Raw genomic sequence first — 6,658 nt, forward strand, 5'->3', positions numbered from 1 at the left:
GGCACCATCCTGACAATCCCTGACAGATGATTCAGGATGAGTAACAAGGGTCTTGGTTACTACTTTTCTATGGACTGATGCAAAGGATTTGTGAGGGGGGTGGATTTTGGGGTAGGAAGAGACAGGTGAAATCTCAGAGGCTGCACTCCCAAGCACTGCCTGTTATCTCTTTCCCCAGGGCTGAGCCATAGGACTAGGAGCTGAAGGACTGGCATGTCACAGGCTTTTGTTTCTGGAACAGAATTTCCCCAAGTGGCTGATAACAGGCTCAGTCTATTCTGTGAAAGATGTCTTTAGAGACTGCCTTGATACATTTATTATAAACAAAAGCTACAGAATGTTAAATTTTGTGCCTAACACAATGCTGTTCTGGCTATTCAAATACAAACAGGTTTGGCTTGGGGTTTTTAGATGCAGAGCTGCCTTTGCTGTAGGAATTCTCACGTCTTAAGAAAAGATCAATACCACAGCTAATGGCCTAAGGTATCAGAAAACCTCACTGGAGGAAATGAGAATGTTGTCTGGAAACCAGATGATGATAATCCCCAGGATAAATGGATTTAGAGATTTCCGAAGCCGTTTTAGTAAACAGAGGGCAGACTTAGGCAGTTATTTCAACAAGTTCCTTTACAAAAGAGAAAGAGATTGCCATTTTCCTGTTTGGTTTTAGTCTTGACATTGATGAGTGGCAGCGAATACTTATTAACCTCTTAGATGCAGAACCGACCTTTTAATAAAGCAACCTCTTCCTCTTTACAGAGAAATCTTAACAGCAGTTATTTTGTCTTGCAAACAGTGTCCTTGCACATGCTGTTGACAAAAGCTGGCAGACAGCCATTGTGTCCCTGGAGTCAAGCAAAGGCATGTGGAAAACTCATAAAGGACTCAAAGCAGAGCTCAGACAAGTACCAGGAAGCAGAGGTGCCTTGACTCTGCTCTGGGTTCATGGCTGTGAACCAGAAAGAACCAGAGTAGAGCAGTGTTCTGTGTGGCCAGTAAGACCATCCAGTGCTCAGGTCACAGGTCCATCTAGCCAGCCCAACCTCATTCATCTTCTCTCTCACCACCCCTGCAAACACCTTTTCCAAGATGGTGATTGATAGCTCGGGTCATTTCTTCCCCTGTGAAAGCTATTTCATTATTTCCTTCACATGTGTTATATTTTTAGGTTTACTACTTCCTCTATGAGGATAAAAACCCCAAATACAGCATCTGAGATCTGTGAGCTTGTGGTACTTCTGCAGCTGCTTAGAAACATGTTCTGTGTTTTCCCCTGTCCTCTCCTGTATCTTCTTGACTGTTACAAAGGGCTGAGTTTAAGTGTTTCAATTTCTCTCTCTTTGCATAGAAGCATTTAATCTGCTTTTCAGGTTTTCAATAGATTTTGGTGCATCAGCTAAACTGTCCAAGCTATGTTCAGAACGAGACCAACAAAAAGGTGAAACACGGAAGTTTAACCTACTCTAAGAGACAAATCAGTTCACCTACCAGTCAGAGCAGGGCCAGCAATGCCCACTGACCCTTCCCAGAGAAGCTGTGGATGCCCCATCCCTTGAAGTGTTCAAGGCCAGGCTGGACAGGGTTAAAACTACCTGGTCTAGTGGAAGGTGTCCCTGCCAATGTCAGAGGGGTTGGAACAATCTGTTCTCTTCTAATCCAAACTATTCCACGATGCTGTGACATGCTGGATTTGGTCCAGCACTGTCCTTTTCCACGTGTACCACATCCTGCTGCTGACATGGCTATTGGGGCAGTAATAACCCATCCCTCTCTGTCCCATGGGGCCTCATTTTCATCAGCCACTTTGTCTGAAACAACTAATGTGTTACTGTTAAACTGAGAGCAGTTAAACCCTGCCCTACCTAGTTTCTCATCTATTTTCTCTGTTTAAGAATTGCAGAAAGAACGATGTGCATGGAATCTCATCAGCTTTTTTCCAGGTGTCTCTTCTGGTCTAATAAATGGTATTACTTCTCCACAGTAACTTTTTCTTTCACACATCCTTAAAACTTGGTAGTTGCAAGAATACTATCACTACAATATGTTATTATGGCTATTGTATTTCTGACTGAGCCATAAAATCAAGGACCTTACAGCCATTAAAAATCCCCCAACACTCCTCACAAAAACAGACATGTTAGTTCAGGTTCCCTGGCCCAGTGAGCACAATCTTTACATAATGTTTCAGCTGAATTGTGGCTCCCTTTACTTTCAGTTGTAACTGAGGGTTGTTAAACAGCTGCCATGATTCCCCCCCGCTCCCTCAAGAGACCAAGCTGCAAATGAATTATAGATACAACACAAGCAGTCTTTCACATGCGTCACCCACAGCCTCTTACGTGGGTCAGAATCACACGGTTATTGTCCTGTCAGATCACTGAAATGAGAATCCATGGACTCTGTGAGACAACCCCAGTGTATTGATTGCTATAAGGGAGACAGGGAATCTTTGACTTGAGATAAAAAGATATCAGACATCTGTGATTAACGATCAGCAAAACTTGAGTGTTGCAGAGAGAGCTTTTAATTGATTCTATCAAAGTGCCACTCTGCCTGCATATTTATGCACCAGATGCGCATATGCGAAGTGTTTTGATGTACAGATCCTACATGTGTGTGTCCACAGATAAAATCTGTGAGAGGAATATGTGTCAGGGCTACAGAAGTCCCCACACACAGGGCAGGGCTGGCTGCTGGGTCAAGGAACCAGCTCAGTGCCAGCCCATGGGTATCTCAGGCTGTGTCATCCTGGATCCCCTCACTGGGCCTGATCCTTATCCCCACCCACAGGCTGCATCCCATCCGAGGGGAGGGGAGGGAATTCTGAGTTTTCACATGTAAGAAAGAAGACAGCAAGAAAGGGCAGGAAGGAGAAGAGGGAGAAGGCAAAAGAAAGCAGGAAGAGGAGGAGAAGGAAAGGAGGGGGAAAAAGGAGAAAAAGAGAGAAAAAACTACAGAATACAGCACAAGTATCTTCACACAACTACATTTGTACGTAGACTCCTCCAAAAGAAGAAACAAGGAGATGACAGTGAGGACTGAAGCTTGGACTCCGTCCAGATGCTCAATTGACTTTGTCGTTCCTGTCCTATTTTGACCTTTGCATTTTTCAAGGGTAATTAAACACTCCAGCTTCAGATTGGATCTTGCTTCAACTAGTGATTCACCTCTGCTGACAAGGTAAAGAGCTACACAGGAAAGGTCCAACCTGGCTGCCCAAACAGCCATGTCCATATTGGTCTTATTTTATGTGAATATAATGCCACCAAGTAATTAGCAATAAAAATACTGTGCAAGAGCTGTGTATGACATTAGGATTGAGTAATTTGGTCTTTAACCCATCTAGCAGCTACTGCGGGATGCAATAAGTGACTGAAAGCCATATATCTCATTATAATAAATATTTTATAGATGACATCTCAGCCCAAATCACCTTCCATGACATTGTTTTTAAATCCACTGGCAGGTGATAAGCTGATTTCAGTGGCTGGCCATTGGAAAAGAAATCTTCCGTTGCTATGTTAAAATGAACCCATATTCACAACAACCATTTTCATTTCATCTGTGTCAAACATCAACAATGCGAAAATGGGTGACCCTGCCTCAATTTCTGTCACTCAGAGGACGAAAGACCACTTCTTCCCCACCTTGGGTGCCTATTTACCATTTCTCACCCTTGGGCTGACGCCTACTTGTGAGAAAACTCTCACAGTGGACATCCTGCTATATTTGTTTTGTGGAGAGGCAGAAGAATTTGCTATTTAAGGCTGTAAATCTGGCATTTCACAAGTGCTGAAATTCACACCTTTGCATTTCCTGCTAGATCCCTGCTATATAAGGTGAGCAAAGGTAACCACACTGCTGATATTTGCAGTAGTTCTTCATCTCACTCCTTTTGGGATTGTTCCCATGAACATAAGTACTCTTCATCTCTGACGTCTGAAGGCAGCTCTTTATCCATTCTTATGTGGCTCTGAGTGACAAAGCATGAGAGAAAGCTTCCTAACTGTGAAATTTATTAGACAGAAGAGCAAAGTCCTCTGGGGGAACTGCTGGAACAAAACTCCATCAGAGCAGGTTTTTGAGGGGATAAAATATTATGGACGGAAGGTGTAGTGTTATGATCCTGCAGTGACAAGAGTTGAGCAGGTTCTTAAAACTACTTTTCATTCCCAAAAATAAGGCAGAAAATGGGAAAAGCCTTCCCAGCAAATCAGGTGGGCTCCTCTGTCATTGTGCCATATGAGATTTTTCACTAATTAAATGTATGCTCTCTCTTTAAATCACTCAGGATTCTCTCCACCCCTTCCAAGAGGAGGGATATCTGAGTGATTAAAGCATCTGGGTCATTCATTCAAGTACCTCTGCAGACATGAGTAGAAGGCCATGCTTAATCCTCCTATAAACGGGTCATGAACATTCAGACAAGAGTCTCAAAGGCAACCTGAAGAGATGCTAACCAAATCATGTGAAAATTTAACACACCTGATGCAACTGATCTCCTGGGCTCCTAGGGAAAAGTGAAGATGTTTTCTTCAAAATAAATAGATCTATTTGTACAAATATAGCTCAGTCAAAGCTAACCTTTAACCAGTAGACTATGCCAGGATCTCACTTTCTTCATGGCTAAAATCTTTCTTCTACTTTTCAACTTATTCTTTCTCAATATCCTATTGTTCTTTGTTCTTTTGTTCTTTGAAAATTTTTCTTCAGCTGAAACTGCTCTTGCTCTTCACTGGTGTGTAGCCTAGTGCCCATTTTCAGATAGCAGCTGTGTTCCCTCATCCTTAATTGTGTTAAAATTAACAAGCCAAGCTATCTTGGTGTAAGACAGGCATTTCCATTTCCCAGATCACTGTTAGGGAGAAAGCAATGAACAAGAAATTATTTCTCTTTGGCTTCTTAAAAGTAAGAATTAGTGTCATTAGAGAAATTAAAAAGGATCGGTTTTCAAAGAAGCAGAAGCTGATGCTTCTCCCACAGCTTGTGTCTACAGAAATGCCAGAATCTGCTGCTGCAGACATGCTGAAAGCAAGCTGAAAGCACCATGAGCAGAAGAAGGTATGGGAGCAAATCCAGTAGAGGAAACAGTTGTTGGAAGAAAGCAAAAGCAGAGATAATGCCTCTTGCACAGTAAGTTTTAAATTGAAATTTGCTGAAGACTGACAGTGTTTTGGGGAGCTATTACTCATGCTTATACTATCTTACACTCTTTGTTAAGCTTTTATTCTTGGTCACCATCAGAAACACTCTACTGCACTCCAAATGCCTTTAGTCTGATTCTTTCTGGCTTTTCATATCATAACGAATAGTTTTTTACTGAATCTCCCCCTGCCTCAGTGCATTACTCTTGCAGAAGTTTAACTAGCGTGGCAGTCAGTATTCCAGGTGAGTTTTCAGGGAGTCCAGTACTGGGCTATTAAATTCTTCACTCTTCCCCCATGAAAACACCTTCCCTGACACAACACAGGCTTATGTTTGACTCATGATTTCCCTGACCAGCTGCCATGCCTGTGTCCTCCTTCTCCCATTAAGCGCTGTCCCAAACCATTGCAGAATGGCCAAAACCAGGTGAGTTTGCATTTTGAACAGCTGAACTTCATCCAACTGCTGCTTCTCCAGCACTTGTGATCATTTTGATTTCCCTGTGTGATATTTCCACCTGTTTTGAACTGATCACACCTGCCACCCCTGTGTGATCAGATGTCAGATAATTTGTATGACCCTCTGGCAGCATCCTCACGGAGCTACTGTGGGGATGGAGTGTCACCACCTCTCACACCCCCTGCCACCCTCACACTCAACACAGGCAACAGCCAAAACTGTGTTTCACTGCAAAATTACATTGAGTCAAAACCAAAAGCTGACATGATGGAAACATTCAGGTTTCCTTGAATATAGTAGAAGTAATTGCTCTGATCTGGGGAGTCCCAGTCCTTCTCCTAAAAATAAAGCTGGTATTTGAAACCTAGGCTTCCTAAGTCAGATGGAAACTCTATTTTTGTCTGGTTTTTTCCTCTGTATTTTTTGTTTGAAACTTTACGCTTTGCTAATTTTGTCTTACCAAAGGTCAATTGTTGGAACCTCAGATTTTCATAGACTACAAAACTCATTTCACTCCTAATTTTACTACTTCCTAAACAAGCTGAAGCAGGATTTTTCGTAGCAGTACATATAAAGATGCCTTATAAAAAGCAAAGCAACTGTTGCTTATTTTATAACATTTGCATTATTTTTAAAGCACCCTCTACTTACCTTTCCAGTTGATTTCTAATCTGTTTTTTAATTAATGACCCTAATAAACTTCTAACTTTACCCGTATTTTCCCTCTGTGTCCTTCAAAACTACCATTAACCACATGCCTGAGTTACTTTTTGTTCGAAAGAATTCATCAGAAAATGACAAGTTAAGTCTAATCAGTCAGTCTTTGCTCCCTCAAAGGCCTCCAACTGTTGTTAAGTAATATCCCTTGTCACACTTTACATAGCCCAACAGGCTGGGAAAAAAAAAACAAACAAAAAAATACTTGTTATAGCCACAATGATAAACAAAATCTGCTCTGAAGCTACTCTAATTGCCTTCAGTTTAATACAACCCTTGGATTGACCTCGTTCTGGGGAAACATAACAGCCAGAGTAATTATTAAAGTATCAGCCCA

At 41.9% G+C, this 6,658-nt stretch overlaps 1 long non-coding RNA gene across 1 annotated transcript in view; it reads left to right on the forward strand.

Moving 5' to 3' along the window:
- Positions 1-6,658, forward strand: part of LOC111925155 (uncharacterized) — a 69,544-nt gene that overhangs the window by 12,221 nt on the left and 50,665 nt on the right. The gene's annotated exons all lie outside the window — the stretch shown is intronic.

Source organism: Cyanistes caeruleus, chromosome 1 (genome assembly GCF_971803275.1).
Source record: "Cyanistes caeruleus chromosome 1, bCyaCae1.hap1.1, whole genome shotgun sequence".
Classification (NCBI taxonomy): Eukaryota; Metazoa; Chordata; class Aves; order Passeriformes; family Paridae; genus Cyanistes; species Cyanistes caeruleus.